This window comes from Alexandromys fortis, unplaced genomic scaffold (assembly GCF_014885135.2).
Source record: "Alexandromys fortis isolate MF-2015 unplaced genomic scaffold, M_Fortis_MF-2015_v1.1 scaffold_6, whole genome shotgun sequence".
NCBI lineage: Eukaryota > Metazoa > Chordata > Mammalia > Rodentia > Cricetidae > Alexandromys > Alexandromys fortis.
In genome coordinates, this window is record NW_026067902.1 from 1860545 (window position 1) to 1877880 (window position 17336).

The 17336-nt window shown below is 43.3% G+C and overlaps 1 protein-coding gene across 1 annotated transcript in view; it reads right to left on the bottom strand.

Annotated features, from left to right (window-relative positions):
• The window catches only part of Btbd3 (BTB domain containing 3), a 30571-nt gene extending 13716 nt beyond the window's left edge, over positions 1-16855 (bottom strand). Inside the window, exon 1 of the mRNA XM_050134234.1 lies at positions 16677-16855. The gene's annotated coding sequence lies outside the window, so the exon portion shown is untranslated. The remainder of the gene's footprint in view (positions 1-16676) is intronic.
• Between the last annotated feature and the right edge of the window lie 481 nt (positions 16856-17336).

Consider the following 17336-nt stretch of genomic DNA (forward strand, 5'->3'; position numbering starts at 1 on the left):
TAACAGGTGAACTGGGGGGCAGGGAGTAGGGTGACAGGTGAACTGGGGTGTGGGGAGTAGGGTGACAGGTGAACTGGGGGGGGGCAGAGAGTAGGGTGACAGGTGAACTGGAAGCGGGCAGTAGGGCGACACGTGAAGGGGGGGCAGAGAGTAGGGTGACAGGTGAACTGGGGTGCGGGGAGTAGGGCGACAGGTGAACTGGAAGCGGGCAGTAGGGTGACAGGTGAACCGGGGGCAGGTCTGCTTGCCATGTTTTGTTTTTCCCATTCAGTCTGGTGTGTCACAACAATCACACCACACATAATCCTCTATTTATATTTCTAATCTATTCTATATATGTGCAGAGTTCACAAAGACAAAAGCCATGCAGACACATGGTCCACACCCCTGCTGGGCCAAATCAGGAAAGACTGCTCAAAGGACAGGGTCTAGAAAGTCCTCCTATGGAAGGAACAGCCACGGAGAGGTTGCTGAAATCCAGGAAGCTGAGTAGATCTAAAGTCAGAAAACCAGCTATTCTTGGTTAACATGGAGTTCTGTGACCGCAACAGCAACGCTGGCAACTCTTGTTTTGCTTGTTCTACTCTAGGCTCCTGTCTAGACTTGTACACGGCTTACCACAAGATACCTAAAAGCCAGGGCAGTGTGATCGACTGAGAGAGCCACAGATCCTAACAGCAAAACAGTTCAACCTGATGAGCTGTGATACACTGCTGTTTGGGTTTTGCTTATTTTTCCTTTCAGCACCAAGCAAATGTTATGCTTGTGATCTGGGAGGTAGAGATAAGTGACAAAATGCTGGCAGTCCCTAAAAATAGCAGCAGCTGCTGGAAAACATGCTACATGCTTGCTCAATCCGGAGATAAATGAAGAGCCAAACACCACACATGTACAGTGAAAAAGGCACGCGCCAGTAACAAGTGACTTTAGATTGGCTTCTTAGCATCCGAGAGCCTCATTTTCCTCATCTGCCAAACAGAATAATTAATTTCACACAGTTCAGTCCTCTCACGTTTACTGTGAAGCCAAAACTGCACGTTTGTGAAAGCACTTTGATAAATGTTGAAAATGTCTACAAAGGTAAGTTCACACTATGAGCAGCAATTGGACTCAAGCGGAAGAAACATCACTTATGATGAACTCAACCCAAACACAAAAGCAGTGGCAGTCTCCCTTCCCAGCCTTGCACCGTCTTTATGCAGCACAGCTGCTGGCGCTGCATCTCTCCAGGCACGCTCTGGCCCCACCTGTGGGCCGCACGAGTGCCAGGTTACTCTGCAGCTTGCTCTGATTCTTCAAGTCTCTGAACTATGTATTTTGAGCAGAGCCACAGCAATGTCAGAATCCCGCACTGTTCCTGCCAAATCTACACCTAGAGCCAACACTGCAGGCCACATGTCTGCAGACTTCAATCAGAGGCAAGTGCTGTAGTGCCCCAAGGTACCTACGACAAAGCCTGAAGCTGCAAGCAGCCATTTAGTCACCTGACAATGCTCACACTAACCCCTTGGAACTCTATCACCAAGGGTCAGGACACCTAATACAAGCCTTTGGGCGAAGTGTGCCTCAGCTGTCTAGGAGGATGAAACAGATGATGGCTAATTTAGTAAGTCACCTCCTTTAGAAAGAACTCCAGCTAACCTTAAAATCTGGGTAAGGGAGAGAGCACCCAAAGTTAGAATACACCAATTCTCAGGAAATAGAAGCAATTCTTTTAAAAACCCTATACAGCATTTAACATACCCAATAATTACAGCCCTGAAACATTGTATCGCAGTACATACCTTGCTAGAATACTAAACAACTCATTTAAATCTGAAATTACTCAGACATACATGAAATGAAATAACGTTGAAAACGAGTATTTAAGATGTATTATATGATATTCTGTAGACAGCCATTTAAGAAATATCAACATATATTATTTTGTAAAGGTTAAGAAATCTTGATAGAAAGGTAATCTATCACCAAGGTTTACATACTCTAAATAATCTTTAGAGTATATAAATCTTTAGATGTCTAGAATTTTTTAAATTCTACTAATTGACTGAAGAAATGGTTTAGTGGCTAAGAGCACTTGGTAGTCTAGAGGACTAGAATTCGGTTGCCAGCACACACTCTGAGTGGTTCCAGGGGATCTGATGTCCCTTTCTAGCCATCTATAGGCACCTACAAAGACATGCATATAGATAGATCAGCACATAAGCAAAACATTTATATATTGCAGAAATAATTATTACCAGACAGTTTCCTTTTTATTTATTTATTACAATAAAATTAAGTGTAAATACATGTGCAACGTTTCACTAAGTTCTCCCAAAAACATACATACACTTTAATCTGGATTCTAATGATTAAAAGACAGCATCTAATGATTATAACCACTAAACCTTTTTTCTTGTAGTATATATTTTATAATTCATGGTACCCTGAAGTCAGTGAAATAATGTAACATTTATACAACGCAACAGAACTATATGCCCTTAATCAGACCAGATGAGGGCTTAGAATGCTGGCTGACCTACATTAGAACAATTGTACTTTCACCATGCATGCATTTGATAAAGTATAAAATCACAATTCTCAGCTGAGACGGCTACTATGACAACCACTGATATGGTGGAAAATGTAGATGGAATCCTGAAGTGAGAACTTCCATTGCCAGGCATGGAAAACATCCCTGCATGCAAGTAAAAGAAGTCAGCAGATAATCAACCACTCACTGGGTAACAGTTGCTAGAGATAGTTATCAATTGAAGATTAACAATTGTATAAAGTAAAAGCTGGGGGTGAAATGAGTCCTTAAAAGACGCTGCATATATTCAAATAAACAGACTCTGTATTAACAGGTTAAAAGGAAGAAACATTATTATAACGACCACACACCCCTCCCCTAGACGACTCTTACTATGGACTTGAAAACAATTTATCCAAAGAAATCTTAGGGCCTGAGATCTCTTTAATTAAAAAAAAAAGAAGAAAATGAGTATATCACCAAGACGGTTGTTTACTCTGAAGGATTTAATCTCCACCGTGTGTTAGGAGAATCACCAAGAACATCACAATCAGATCACTTCATGAAGGACGCCCATGTCACTCACAAACGAGAGAACGTGTGACTGTGCTGGGAGAGACACCCTGCTCCAATGAGCAGGTGAATTCTCATTCTCTGAATGCTCTCAGAATGCAGACGGTTCCTGAACCACTTGATAGTTATTTTGTGCCAGTCGTGATTAATAGTGGGATTCCAAATCTGTCACAAACTCTACTCAGTGAAAAGCTCCTAAAACACGAGAATCCTAAAAACAACGCAACCCAAATGTGTGCTGTTCCCTACTCACTCAAGCACAAAAACAGGCAGCACTCTGTTCTATCCCTTCAATTTACCCTCTCCCATCACACAGAAGCACTGCTCAAAACATTATCTCACACTTTACACTGTTTAAAGCAACACCAGGAAGACCTTTGAAATTTTATTTTTTAAGCAAACCACATAGAAAGAACTAGTTAAAATCCCATGTTTGCAATAATAAAATAAAAAAGATGTAAGCATTACCAAAAGAAGCCTATCATCGATGGGGCACTGTAGAAACTAATTTCCAGTAAAAGCTCAAAGTAAAATCTCTTCCAAGTTCAAATTAAAAGTGATTTATGCTACTTTTAATTAATTTTAAGATCTCTGTGTGGACGAGTGTGTGCGTACACGCATGTTCCTGTATTAAGTTTCTGTGTACCATATGCACGTAGGTATCCAGATACCAGAAGATGGCACTGGATCTTCTGGAACTAAAGTTAAAGTAAGTTGCCATACGGTTGCAGGGAACTGAACCCAGGCCTTCCCTAAAAGCAAAGAGCACACCTAATCACTAAGGCATCTGCCCTGCCCTGATGACCTTTTGATTAACTTTAAAGAGTGCAGTTTCTCAGGTGTGTTGCTAAAGACACGCCCCAAGGTACAGGGTACTGTAAACACCTGTGTAACCTTACCAACATCAACACCAAGGAACATTCAGAAAGCCTCCAATTGCCATGGGAAATAAGGTGCACTGGTGATACACCTTCTGCTGCTCCCACCTCACTTGCTGTTGTAAAGCGAAAGGACGCTGAGGAGTTTCTTTACTTAATTTGATTTCCTATATTAGAACCAGAAAATAAGGTATTTGGAACAAAAGTGTAAATCTAATAATATACTCAGTGAGTTTTGTTTTTTGTGATAAGGATACTTACTAGTTAAGTGGGTCAGTGCTTCTACTACACAGAGCTAAAGATAAAATAACCTAATTGCTCTTAAAATTTGTCTCACTTGTTGAGCTGTGGTGGCACGCACCTTTAATCCCAGCATTCAGGAAGCAGAGGCAGGCAGATCTCTGTGAGTTAGGGCCAGCCTGGTCTACAGAGTGAGTGAGTTCCAGGGCAGGAATCAAAGGAATCAAAGGAATCAAAGGAAAAAAAAAAAAAAAAAGAGGGGGCGCCCTCACTTCCCAAAGTCAGGACTCTGAAAATCTGTTCTTAGGTCTGGGTTTCCCAACCTCAATCACACAACCCTCAGGCAGAAGCATGTGTTATGGCCCTGACCTGCCACTGAAGTTAACATACATCTTCAAAGGGGGAACTCTTAATTTTTCCTAACAATACACCGAGAGACATTTTACCATACTTTACAGCTGTATGGGCTAATAGGAGATCATGCCAGTGTAGAGACAACTGGGATCAGACCAAAGCCAAGCCTAGGCTCAAGACAGAACAAAATTTCTATCTAACTCAGAGAACTCTCTTTGCTCAGGCAGCTGTGGGCAAGTCACGGAACTACTAAGGATTCACTATTTGCTTATACTAATATCCTCTAGTAAAATTTAAAATAACATCAACAATGGACAAAAAGAGATGTTTATTAAATGGCAGGTGGCCAAATCTCAGTTGCACTGGGATGGTCTTCAAAAAGACTATCAGAACACAGTGAAAATGGACTCGCCTGCACACCAGGAGCACACAGCAAGCACCCACCCAAGCTGTACGACCTCCAGTGTGTTCTGGATCCCTCGCCCCACTCTGACTCACTGTGGCTCTGGTGACTTGTTATTTTCTTTCTTCACAGAACAAATGACACTGCTGCGTCCTGCCATCGTCACAGCCCTATTTTTCTGTAAAGGGATCAGAGGCTCACCCCATCCTTCACCCTGCAGTTCGGAGGATACCTCAAATCTAGGTCTCCTTGGCAGCTCTGCTCTCCATATCCAACTCTACCACCCTGCTTATGGCACCAGATTAAAAAAACCAGTCTCTAGGGCTGCATCTCACAGCTCTATCTAGAGCTAACAGGTCACACCCACACACCTGGCATTGTCTGCTTACATAAGAGCAAAGTTCAGGCCCAACGTGTCCAAGTCCAATTAGCACTCTATATTAAATTTGTGCAGTGCAACTGATCTTGTGGTAAAATGGCCTGAGACTGCGGTCTAAGTGTTTCCAACTGTCTGTTGCAAGCTTAAACTAGGCACAGCGGTAAAGAACACAGAGAGCTATTAAATGTATCCTGAGGCTCTCCCAGACAAGTCCAAGCACAACTGCAGCTTATAATACTATATCAGCTTGTAGCTAATGCAACTGAAAATAACAGAGCTCAATCTAAAGCAAGCCCCTGCATGCGCTTAAAGTAAGACTCTGGTTTATTGGAAGTCTAACATTTAACGCAATGCAGACATTCAAGGAGAAGTGTGGGCTAACTGGGATCACTTACAGGGACAAACTGCTTTCAACCAAACCCGATTCATGGTCAAGCATATTTATTTATAGCACAGTAGAGAATTTTAGTGATTTAATGAACTGGAAAGGAAGATAAATTCTGTAATTCACATGAAAGGAGGGAAGCAGTGTATATGAATAGTTCAAAAAAATGATAATTAAGAAGACTTTTTGTGGCTCTGAAATGTGTTTCATCTGTATTTAACACTGAATGGATGAATTTCCACTACATTAGACACACCCAATCTTCAAACAAATCTTCAAACAAAGCAACGAAATAGGCTTGTGTGAATAGGGCAGTTCAAAAACTCATGCCTCCGCAGCGGCAAACAACCACCCTCGCAAGGTCTCATGGAAGACTCTCTCCTAACACAAGCAGAAAAGTACAGTGCTGGCAATCTGATCTTGCTCTAGGCACTTGTGTCAAGCAGTCCGGTATATGGAAGGAGGGGGAAGAAGGCGGCCATGCAGCTCAGCCCAGCCTACACAGTCCCTCCCAATACTGGGGGAATATGAACTTTATTCTGGCAAAACCAAACAACAAACTAAATGCTACTTGAATTTTCCAACAGAGTTTCCTGGCTATGAAAATATACTTCTGAGAGGTGGTAGACGGTAAATATATTCCATATGCACCTGTTTTATTAAAAGCATCAAGTATCTTAAAGAATTTGAACTGCACTGCTTAGGGAAGTGTCACAAGTGGGCACCAGCAACAGAGAGTCCCAGAGCAACATCTGGCAGCAGTGATGCAGAACTGAAAGTCTCCACAGGAGAGCTATCTATCACAGACTGAAAGAACAGGGAACTCCAAAGGAGAGGACTGGCCCGCAGCCTGACTCTTCCTTTTCACTATCACGCGAAGCCTGTGGAAGGTTACCCCAGGGTACCCTAAAATGAAGAAGGAAGACAGACTGAAGGAGGTCATAGTAAATCACTTTACCTTCTGCATTCTTCCCAGCCACAAACAGGGGGTATCTGGGCATTTGGTAAACAGCCTGGGTGAATGAAGATTAACACAATTCTATATTCCTCAGCGATCATCAAGGCAGTATTTCATGGGGAAATGTGAGAGAAGACACAGCAAAAATCGTTCATTTAATAAATCCAACACTTGAGTATACAACTTTCTAAAGCCTGCACAAGGTGCTTCTGATGAACCTGAAAGAGAATGGTCACCTTGAGTGAAGCATCTTGAAACTTGTGCAAGTCAAACCTGCAGGCTTTGCAAGTCATTGTTACTGGAGAGTGAGCAAGGCGTGCTTATCAAGACTCTGGGAGACAATTTCTCAAAAAGAAACCTATCTGGCATTTCAAGAAAAAACTGACAATATTTATTGCTGGTGGTAAAATTCAAGCCTCTGGGCAAAAATCAAATTTTGGAAACTATGATTCTGACACCAAGAATCTGAAAACTTCTCAGCACTAAACACTGCTACAACAAAAGCAGCTGTAGTATTATACGATCTCTTGAAACTACAGAATGAAAAGTGCCAGCATCTGAAAGATTTACATAAGTCAGTGAATCGCTGTTTTCTAACCACAATGCAGACTAAAAAAGGGATGTCTATCAACGAAACCACATAATGATAAAAGATCCACCCAAAGGACAAGAAGATCTAATAGTGTAGCATGATAGAGGTACAGAAGTTTACCAACACTTTTTGGAACTCTACATGGCAATTTAAAAAAATAAATAAAAACCAACAACGACCTTTCACATAGTCGGGTATATCCTGCCCAGTGAGGACATGCCAGAGTCACTTGCTCAGGACTAAGGTAAGCTGTGGGGAGATTTTCATGATACATGATACTTCAGGGATACATGAATGGATCCCACAGAAACACTTACTGAATGGTAAGTAGTAAATTAACTGGAACTTCGGTTCAAATAAAGGAGATATAAACATTAATTATTATCCATGGATGTCATCTGGAGGGAATGGGGGGATGCCTTGACTGTACACTCTTCTCTCCATCGCTGGCTACATTCAGAACAGTCCACTTTCCAAAAGACACTCTCCAGCTTCGGGCACACAAGGGGCTTATGGCCCTAAGCTATCAGAGTGGGTGTGCACACATCCCTGTCTACACAGACAGGACAGGAATGGGGAAGGGCCCTGTATGAGATGCAGCCAGCTGCCAGCAGCTCCCTGAAGTCTGAGCCCTCCTCCATAAAAGGTGCTTCTAGGAGCCTGGTTAGCATTTCTAATGCCGAGTAACATTTGGGGAGAGTTGTCCACTATATTCCCAGTTAAGGACTTAACGGATTTCCAGGCCATTTGGGCATGTAGATCATCCCAAGTCACATTAAACATATTTTGACTTTAAACTGCTTATATTTTACACTAACAAACATGAAAAATAGGTAGTGGTTGGCATCAGGAGTTTTTCTTTATGCGGAGATTCAAAATATAATAGCATCCAAGGGCTAAAGTTAGTCCTCCACTAATGAGTGGGAACATGACTTATAAAAACAAACAAACAAAAAAAAAACTAGACACAGAGAAATGAAGTGGCAATTCAAAACAAACAAAATAATAAAATAAGTAGATTAAAAAATAGTAATACCAAAAATTTGCACAGGGCTGGAAAGAGTGTTCAGTAGCAGAGTGCTTGCATAACAAGCAGGAGACCCCATGTTCAACCCCTTCCCAGCACAAAGATAGATAGATAGATAGATAGATAGATAGATAGATAGATAGATAGATAGATAAAACCTTTCACAAGAGCAGCAATTACCTGCAAGACACCCTGAACAAAGTGTAGACCTGGCACAAGGAGTATCCTCCAACTGGACTACCATTATTGAACCTACAGGAAACATGATTCATATCACAAAGATCTTTCCTTTCAGTTTTGGTCAACAGTGCTGATGATTCAGAATTCAATATAAAATGAGCTGTAACCTGCTAAGTTTTCTTAATAAGAAAATGTAGATCAAGCCAGTTTCAACGAATAGGCAAAGTCATCAGAACAATGCTGTTCCAGCATACTGTTTCTGTGCATAAAAATCATGGCTAAAATATTCACGCTATCTAATTGAATATGCAGATTACTCTTTCCCATAAAATCCACAGGGGAAAAAAATTAAGCCTTAATACATATAAGAAATTAAATACATATTGAGAAAAAAAATAAGGAATAGAAAAATTCTTTAACTTTGGATTTACATAACAGCTACTGGGCTCCTGTATGTCTCAAGGGCATCACATCATGATTTAAAATCTGGATGACATTTAATTTAGTGTGTGTGTGTGTGTGTGTGGTTTCACAGTACGAATGTGAAGGTCAGAGGACACTCTCTTGTCATATAAAAAGGAAAGAGAGAGTTTTTAAGACATTCTTGTATTTGAAGAACCCAGATTGAGGCTACGATCTAAGCAAACTAACATAGTGGCTACAGTGACGAAAGCAAGGAGGACAGCAACACCTTCTTCTCCGGGAAACTGGATGAGGGGTGTGCATCATATTACAGGCAGAGGGAAAGCACAGCACATAGACTTAGCATGGGAATGTGCTTACTGTATTCAAGGGTCAGCAAAGAAGGATGAACAGCTGGAGTGAGAGTATGAGGGGAGAAATGGGAGAACAGGTCAGAGTTAGCGGGAACTGAATTGTGGGAGCAATGTCAATCACAAAGAATCTGGCCTATGTGACACACAGGGCTCTGGAGATTTTTAAGCCTGGTTGACTGAAATTTGCAAAAGATCACTTTGGGATGGAGGATGTGGATCAGTGGCGGAGCAGTTTCCTAGCACGTGCAAAGCCCTGGGTACAACCTTCAGCACTAAAGAGGAAAAGCGAAGGAGGTAAGGACAGGAGAGGGCACAAGAGATCATTCTGGGAGTTATGGTGATAAAGACAAGCCAATGAAAGAGGACTAGGTTTAACCTTGGAAGGCCACGGCAATAGTACCAGAAGAACCCGCTGCATGTGTGTGACAGCTGTGTAGCTTGGTCTGTTCATAAGGCTCCTAGCAGTGAGATCCGCTGGCACTTAGCTGGCTTCTGGGAAACTGTCACCCTTGCTGGATTACCTCACCCAGTCCTGATGCAGGGGAAGGAGGCTGGTCCTACCTCAACCTGATGTGCCATGCTATGTTCATGCCCATGGGAGGCCTGTTCCTTCTGAATGAAGATGGAGTGGTTGTGGATGGGGAGGGGGATACATGGGAGGTGGAAGGGACAGGAGGAGAGGAGGGAGGCAAAACTGTGGTCAGTATATAAAATAAATAAGTGCTAGTAAATAAAATTAAATTTAAAAAAAGTTTACAGGAAAGAGAAAAAAATGCTGACAAGAGAGGTGAGAAAAGGAGCTACATTTTGGTCTTGGCTGAAGGCAGAACATACTCTTGAAGTCAGTAGCAGTAGATACACCAGACTAGAGTAGGAAACAAAATTCAAGATAACATTAAAGGTTTTAGAATGAACAGACCCAGAAAGGAAGTGGGATGCAGACAGACCAGGTTTACAGAGAAAGATGTTTCAAGGTTGGACTCGCTAAGACTGTCTTATTTAAGGCAATTAAGAAAAAAAAAGTATGTGGGGCTATCTGATGTGGGAGTGTCATATCAATCTGTTGACTTCATTGGTTAAGCAATAAAGAAACTGCTTGGCTGGCCCTGATAGATTAAAACATAGGTGGGAGGAGTAAACAGAACAGAATGCTGGGAGGAAGAGGAAGTGAACTCAGACTTGACAACTCTGCTCTCTGGAGCAGAGATGCCAGGCTCCGCTCTCCCAGGCAGCTCCGACCCAGGATGGACGGAGGCTAGAATCTTCCCGGTAAGCGCACCTTGAGGTGCTTACACACATTATTAGAAATGGGCTAGTCCAGGTGTGAGAGTTAGCCAAGAAGAGGCTAGATATAATGGGCAAGCAGTGTTTAAAAGAATACAGTCTGTGTGTTGTTATTTCGGGGCATAAGCTAGCAGGCGGCCGGGGTGCTGGGGACGCAGCCCCGCCGCTTGTATTACAACAGCTATCTGAGCAGGTAACAGCACACATTTGGAAATTGCAGAGGAGCAATGTAATATATTAAAGTATTGTGAGTATTTGCATTGAGGTTGGTAGGAAGTGAGCCTTGACTCATTCCAAATAACAGGTTAGTAAAAAACTAGCACACATTAAAATATCTGAATGAGAAAACCAAAAGACCAAAGGTATAAGAGGAAATGAAGATGTGGAGATTCAACAAGAATCAAATGCAGAAGTGACTCAAGAAGAGATAGCCAATTATTTCAAAAGCTGTCCATAGACAAAGTGAGAATTTAGTAACCCAGAATACTTTCTAGCAAATAGTCCCCAACGACTGACTCATATCCCACATCAAAGAAAACATGATTGTGATTGAATATGTTTTATATCAGTATTCTGGTGAATATAACTTTCTAAAGAATTATCCCCAGAGACAAACTTGATTCAAACTGTTAACTGAGACTCAAATCAGTTGGCTACTTTAAGAAAGGCCAATGACAAGTAATAGATGCTAATGGCCATTTGCTAACATTCAAATATCATCCTCTAAAATATTTGAAGGGATAAATTTTCCTTGACCTGACATGGGACCATGACAAACCAAAATTGTACTCCTCTTTTGTCTACTAAAATAAAGCACAAGTTCGTACAGTAAGACTGTTATTGACAATGCTCCAGAAGCGTTTTACATGATTGTGAATGCTAACTTCAGTGCAACTCGCCATAAAGTCAAAATATAAAATGCAATTACTACAAAGAAGTAAATATAAGTGTCATTATCTGCAAATGCTTGTGTAAGTGGGAAACCAAAGACAGAACACTGCATTGCTCTAAAGAGTAAGAGGCAGTCATAAAACAAATACACAAAAGCACCATCCCTCAGACTGGCAAGTTAATTTGATAAACAAAGAACAAAAGCAACAAAAACATAAATCCCTAGGAAGAACCCCAGCAGAAGTCAGGGCCTTGCTCAAGAAAGTGAGCTGCTGAGCCAGGCAGGAGGTCTGAAGAACATTTCCTCTCTCCCTACAGGAACACTGACCACCCATCACGACAGTATTTGGAAAGACAGCAGCTTGCCAAATGTGCAGTGTCTTCTAGTTCTAAAGATGAATGTTCACAGTCTTTAATATCCAATCACAGCCTTTCCACATATTCCACTGAAATAATAGTAGAGAGATCTTTCTACAAGGCACAGAGATTTACAGACCTAAAGTGGCTGCACCAGAGACCAAAAGGAAATCAACACAGAGGGAGGCACATGGAAATGGGCAACAGTCTTAGCCAACTGAGAGGGCCCAGCAGTGAGGAACATCAAGAAGCGCTGTGATTCACAAAGAGAACAAGGCTGAGAAGAAACTCTGAAACCCCAGATGCCCTCTGCATCTTCTCACCGGCTCACTCTGACAGTTTCAGAACCCCACAAGACTGAAGCAATGCTCTTAGACAAGTAAATTAAAAATGTAAGCTTAAGTAACTGCACAAGAGGATGAGGAAAGCCAGGCCAATTCCTCCATGAATCCCGGACCGGCCTTCAGGGGAGAACACTGAAAGAACACTCTGGGCAGTCCAAGGAGAAAACCCCAACAGCAGAGTCAGAGAATCCACAAGGCAAAAACCAACAGTACACACTGGTTACTGCTAGGTCTCTGGGACAAGTCTCACTCAGTACTGTGGCATCTCCTCTTACTTCTCGCCCTGCCCCCACTCCAAACCTCTCCAGCCCAGGGAATAGGCTTCCCTTCCCCCCCACCTCTGATTCCTGTACTACCTTGGCCTTTTTGGCCACAGGGGGTTCCCACTTGCTTTCCTGGTTCTCCCTTCCTCCCTCCCTCCCTCCCTCCCTCCCTCCCTCCCTCCCTCCCTCCCTCCCTTCCAGATGTCTCTGTGCCGGTGCTCTCCCTCTGTTGGACAATAAACCTTCTCCTCAGCCACACCTGGGAGCAGGCACGTCCTCATCGTCATTCAGTTACCACGTGGGAGACAGACTAGAGGACTGGCATAGGAGGCCACTTATATTACAAGTTCGGTAGACATTTAAAACTTTGTGCAGATTAATGTAAATCTAGCACCTTTATCTGAAAGAACAAATAGAAGGATTTCTTGAATCATGCATGTGATTTGATCTACCATATTTCTACGTATTCTAAATCAAAGACTTGGGCATTAACATTTGGGATTGGTGTGTAGATGAGGAAAGGCTAATATTCAAACCCTTCAACGTTTTTGAAGATTTATGTCACCCCTGGACATGTGAAACATAACTGTTTATAAGAAAAAAAAAAACATTAAGGGCAAAAAAGATGGAGACATAAAATTGTGATAATAAAGTGCTGTACGTTATAATAAGTAGTAACACGGGTTAAACATATTTTAATGGAAGTATTTTGTTATCAGGAAAACACCGTAACATAAATGACCATGAATAATGAAGTGACCCTTCTGAGAGGAGCCCACGTTTACACTTTCAAATAGGACTTTGAGCATCTCCCCTCGTGAACCCTGCTCTGAACAGCTATATGCAGCTTTTAATAAATCCCAACTCTGCTTCAAAATACCCAAAACCAAAGCAAAAATAATTTTAAAACTATATATTTGAAACAATCTCACAATATTTTTTAAATAAGACATGTCTATAACTCGCTTTAAAAAAAAATCACCATTTAAAAGCAGGAATGGAACTAGCGTCGACAACTCCCAAAGCAATAAATTACTAATTTCAATGTTAAAACTAAGTGAGTCTTTACAGAAAACCTGGGAGGATTGAACACTGGAGTGCTGGAACACTTGACCACAAAGTAGGTAAGGAAGGAACAGGTCAGCACAAAAACAAGCTAACAATTTTCAGGAACCATAAAAGAGTTCACCTGCTTCTTGAGCTGTAAATCTAGCCGAAGGAAATCACAGACGCTAAGACTTGCACACAGGGCATTGACCTGGGCTGGGCCAGTTTCTTAGGACTGCGCTGAGCCCATATCCTCTGCCATTCTGCTGGCCTTCTTCTATCTGGTTTATTCCTTATCCCAAGAAAGGAGATTTAAACGTTAAGTAATTAAGGCCACCTAGCAAGGACAATCTAGGCTTTGCAACCTGAGAACCTAATAGCATATTCTCAAAAGTTGAAAATGGAATTTAGTATTTAAAAAAAAAACAAACAAAAACTCAAAATAAATAAAACTCAAGCAAATGGGCATATCCATCATAAAAATTTTATTTTCAAATAAGAGGAGACATTTGAGATATTAAAACTAAATAAAAAGTTTTATTTAAAAGTGCTTACACCAGGAATGATGGCACATGCCTATAATCCCAGTACTCAGGAAGCTGAGGCAGGAGGATGCTTGGAATACACAATGTGTTCCAGGCAAGCCTGGGCTACTTGGTGAGGCCATTTCCACAGACAAACAAACATTCACAAGTCAACCTTGTCTCAGCAGGACAACTAACTGGAAGTGAAAGCAATTAGCAGCCGATGACGGCCAGGGGAAAGTGACTACGATCTTACTTTCCTTACATTTGTTGCAGTATCTCCAAAAGTCGAAAATAAAGGTAAGTGCTGTTTGCTTTAAGATGCTTAAAAAGCCCTGGAAGCAACAGAAATTCTCAGCTATGGTAGCAACTAACTTTTCAAAAGCATCTATCAATGACAGCACATGAATACCTGTGCTCAAGGATCTTTTACTGGAATAGAGTAGTAGTTCTTCAGTGTGTGGTGGAAAAGAATGTGATGTTTTTTTTTTTTAAAAAAAATCCTACTTCAGCACCATGAGGTTTCCAGGTCCAGATTACAGAGTCCCATCACCATTCCCTCTCACAGTTGAGCGGCCAATTTGCAGAATTCAGTCGATGGCAAGTTAACAGAAACTCAATTAGCACACAGAAACAAAAGAGAGGATGCCCAAGACATGTTCGGAATCAACACAACCCCAGTGACACACAGGGTCCACTACACTCAATGCATACAAAGAAGCTCAAAAGATTTCAAGACACCAAGTCTGAAATGCACAAGCAACGGGTTTCTGTCCTGCTGTTATCACAAGTGGTTTTTCATTGACTCTGAATGCTGGAGAAGGAAGGAGTTCCCTGCCTCTCCCTCTGTCACTTTTAAAGGATAACATTACACAAGTGCTTTGGGATTCTGAAGCTCCTCTGAGGAAACACCTAGGAATCAAACAACTTCAAACGCTGACAGCGCCATTTTTTTTCTCACAAAATGTTGTCTTCTATTTCTTTCTTTTTTTTTTCTCTCATTTCCTTTTGGCTTTGCATGGCTGTGGGTTATTTCAGGTTTATAAACTGCTGAACATAAAAATGTCTTAGTGCTTTAAAAAACACCGTCCACAATTCTCAAGTCTGTGTGTGTGTGTGGAAGGAAGGATGTCAGGAACATGGAACTTTGCTAAACAAATCAAAGTGTGGATAAATGAGATGAGTATTTGGGAAATGCATAAGGACCGGTGGACTCAGGGAGGAAAATGTAGCCCTGAGAAGTATCCTTCCATGCCAATCTGTAATTATCCCAGAAAGGAAGCCTAGAAGAGAAATCCTCCTCCTTTCCCTCACTGAGGACTATGAATCAAAAACTTCAGAGGAATCCCTTTTAGACCCAGTGGTAAGAAGTCCCGCCCACTTCCCCTGGAGGACCCATTGCTCTGGGAACCGACGGTAACCCTTTAGAGTCAACACCAGAAGCCTAAGGGATAATCTCCCAGAGACTAAGTTACATTAAACATCGGGCCCAACGTCGGGTTGGGAGGAACGATTAAAATGAAATAACCACGCGGCTCTAACAAGGGACCGAACGGGTGCACTAGTAGTTCCAACAGGAATTCTAAACACCACAGTCAAATATTCTAGCTCAAGTTTGACCATTAGGGAAACTTTTCTCCCTTGCTGGTGGGAAACAACACACAGTTGTGCGTTCCGGACAGGGAAGAATAAACTAGAGTTTTCAGCCCAGCAATTACAAACCGAATGCTACTCCTTTGTAAAACTAGTCTTGACTTTCTCTTATCCAACGCGTGTCTCTGAACTCTACTATTCTCAGAATTGCAAGCGAATTTTTTTTTTTTTTTTTTTTTTTTTTTTTTTAACAAATCAATGCCTTGTGTATGAACTAGTCCACGCTGCAATGGAAGCACGGTTAGTTTTAAAACTTGCCAGCCAATCTGCCGCACAGACAAGTTTGGGAACTATCCTAGGGCAGGATTTAGAGGTGGCGGGAGTATTTCAAAAAGAAAAAGCCTAATTATATCCATTGGCCTTTTTTAAGATTATAAAAAGAACTAGCTAGCCTTCTGCACCAGCACATGGGACAATAGACAGCTTGACACACAGACTAGGCAGCACTTCCTAACAATACTTTCTTTGAGATAAAGGCAGTGAGAATCTTTTCTTCCCAAGACAGCAAACAATCAAGCCAGCAAACTTCAACATCTATGTTAGAGCGAACGGGCCCTGCAAAGCACTCGGAACTTGGGAGGACCTACAGCACCAGCAACAGGACCCCTCCAGGACGCACCTGCAGGAACCAGGGCGAAAAGGCAAGGCGCGGTCCCCAGAATCCCAAGCCCGGGACCCGTCGGCCACGCCCCAATAAGTTTCTTGGGGGAAGTTTGCTCGGGCCCCTCGGTGCTCACGGTCGGCTCAGGTCGGACTCGGCCCTGCACTGGGCAGGTGGCCGCCACCCTGTCCCGGACCTCCGCCCCCACCGAGGTCGTTTGGCCCACGGCACCAGCTCGGTCGCGGCCCGGCTCGCTCCGCCCTCGGTGGAGTCGCCTCGGCCGCCCCGGTCTTGGCCATTGGCCCTGCACCCCACCCATAGCCCCGGGAGCTCGCACCCCGCACCCGCCGCCGCCCGCGCCCCCAGCTCGGCCACTCCCGCCTCCGGGCGCGAGCCCCAGCCTGGGCCCACGCCGCGCACGCGCGCAGCCGCCGCCACTCGCCCGCACTCACCGTCCGCCGTCTGCGTGGCTTCGGACGCTACCGCCGCTCGCGGCGTCCACCAGGTGCCCGCTCCGCAGGCCCAGCCCGGGCACTCAAGGATCCGGAGCCCGGCGGGCTAGGCGGGCACCCGCACGCAGGGCACGCTCCCCGGGACCGTGAACGCACGCCCAGGCGCCAGGAGGGGCCGGGAGGCGCTCCCGGAGGCTGCCCTGGATACGGGGCATGCGCAGAGCCCTCCCTTTCCCAAGGCCCATGAGGAGTGGGCGGGGATTCTGGACGGCGGGGTTTGAAAACTGAAGAGCAACTCCAGGACTAGGTTACTCACCGTGAGACCCCCCAGAAACTGCGGTTTCCTTCTCTAGTTCATTCATTACATCAGATAGTGAACATTTATTGAGCATCTATGTTGCAGACTACCGAGCAGTCTTTCGGAGGAGTAGACATTTTGCCTTTGATTTTGGAACTCCCTTTTGAGGGACGAGAGGAATGCGTAAATAAGGGATTATTCTGCATTGGAAAAAGCAGACATTAATTACACTCTTCAGTGACAGAGGGAAGGAGAATGGCTGGAGTGCTAAGGAAAGCTTAGTTGAGAAATGGAGAAACAGGCAGAGCTGAAGGCAGAAAGAACACAAACTAGCCTGTTGGGGAAGATAACCACAGGGGCAT